This window comes from Macrobrachium rosenbergii, chromosome 6, assembly GCF_040412425.1.
Source record: "Macrobrachium rosenbergii isolate ZJJX-2024 chromosome 6, ASM4041242v1, whole genome shotgun sequence".
Taxonomy (NCBI): Eukaryota; Metazoa; Arthropoda; class Malacostraca; order Decapoda; family Palaemonidae; genus Macrobrachium; species Macrobrachium rosenbergii.
Genome location: NC_089746.1, coordinates 20,177,761 through 20,179,446, shown reverse-complemented (window position 1 = coordinate 20,179,446; position 1,686 = coordinate 20,177,761). Strand labels below are relative to the sequence as shown.

The 1,686-nt window shown below is 40.2% G+C and overlaps 1 protein-coding gene across 1 annotated transcript in view; it reads right to left on the bottom strand.

Moving 5' to 3' along the window:
- Window positions 1–314: 314 nt before the first annotated feature.
- Window positions 315–1,686, bottom strand: part of LOC136839283 (chondroitin sulfate N-acetylgalactosaminyltransferase 2-like) — a 35,043-nt gene continuing 33,671 nt past the window's right edge. The window contains exon 9 of the mRNA XM_067105095.1: window positions 315–1,030. The gene's annotated coding sequence lies outside the window, so the exon portion shown is untranslated. The remainder of the gene's footprint in view (window positions 1,031–1,686) is intronic.

The following is a 1,686-nucleotide window of genomic DNA, read 5'->3' as shown; positions in this document are numbered from 1 at the left end:
GGGATACGGAGGGTGGGGGTTGGGGGGACCGGCACAACTAAATGCCCGTCCAGAGCCCAGGTGTTAAGTTCAGTTGGCTTGCTCCCCGAGTGGCTAGGCTCTCTTGGAAAACTGAATAATTAATAAAATTACAAGGTATCACTGCAGGACGGGGCTGAGACCATTCTCACGAGCGGATCCCTCGCCTAGGAAACCTATGCCTCCAACCCCTGTGGTAAGGGCTTCCTCTTAGGGTGCTTTACGTCTGAGGGTGAGCCATGCCAGGAGGGGTTGGTCTGCATATTTGTATGTGTTAACTGCTTAGGAGAAGGATATTCTTGTGTTCTTTGGTAAATGCGTGACGAGATGAGAAAATATATTTTCATTTGCTTGTATAAATAAGTGAAGGGGCCAAAACCCTTGAGATCATTGACAAGAAATTACAAATGTTAACTGAATTTCAATAATCGGAATATACCCTGAGATAATAATGGCAAACAATTGTAAGTAGAGTTTATAGGTCTGCAGTCAGCTTGATACCAGTAATATCCTGGAAATAAAATGCATTTCTTAGTTTCATTCTCACTATAAGTCTTTCTAATCTATTTATGATTCCTTTTAACACTTCATTCAAACTATGTTCCTTTCAGTTTTTTTAATGAGAATTGTGGTTCACTTCCATCAGGCTCCAATGTTATGCTTACCGTTCTCGTCTCTACTTACAACATGTATAAAGCAATCTAATCCTTAAAAACCCGTGGGAAACATCTCTTCCATTCGTAAAAACAAAAGGCTGAACACTGACTCCACAGCCAGCGGTTGTAACGATACACAAAACTGTAGGCCTGAGTATGAAAGGTCCAAGTCACAGTCAGCTAAATTCACGTTCGAGTTCCATAGCAGAGTTGCCCTGCATTACGCCCTTCTGTGTTTACTGATGAATCTGGAGAACTGATCCCTCCTGTATAAGACAGCAGCCAGAAGAATGTTGGCGGAAAGAGACAGGGAAAGAAAAGCTGCGAGGTAAGGTATCAGCCAGTAGTAGTAGAACCTGAAAAGTGAAACAACTTGTAAGCTTTCGTTACATTCTTTGAACGTCAACTGTTGGAATTTACGGCAGAGGTACTTATTATAAAAATGCCAAACGATAACAAATAGAAGGGGGCGCGAGATGGCCCAAATGAGGCGTCCAAAATAATCAGAGGTAATAATGATACTAATGAAAGAGAAACTGAGTCTACAGAGGGAACCAAATACAGAACAGTATGCCAGAGTGTGATGTCTCTCTACGAGGTGAAAATAACTGCTGTTTAAAATTGACTCTATTTTCACGTATAACGCGTTTATGTACATTGACTGAATTGCACTCGATGTTCTACATAACTTGTCAAATTTTCAATTTTACGACACTCGCCAAAAAGAATATTGCTCCTACGTGAACGTCATGATAACCATAACCCAAAAAAAAGATTTAACATTTCAGTCCAATTTATCATAGATACACCAAATAATGATGTCAAAAGACTTCCTAGTTTTCAGCTCTTGTTAACAGCGTCTTATTTCAGAATTGCAAAGTTCAACAAGCAAGCATTTGTGTCAGTGATCAGTATTTGCTGTTGCTTGTTCCAATTCCTCACCCAAAGCTTCGTGTCTACTCAAATTTACCCTTAAACTTGTCTTTGTCTCATACAATTGATACATCTGACT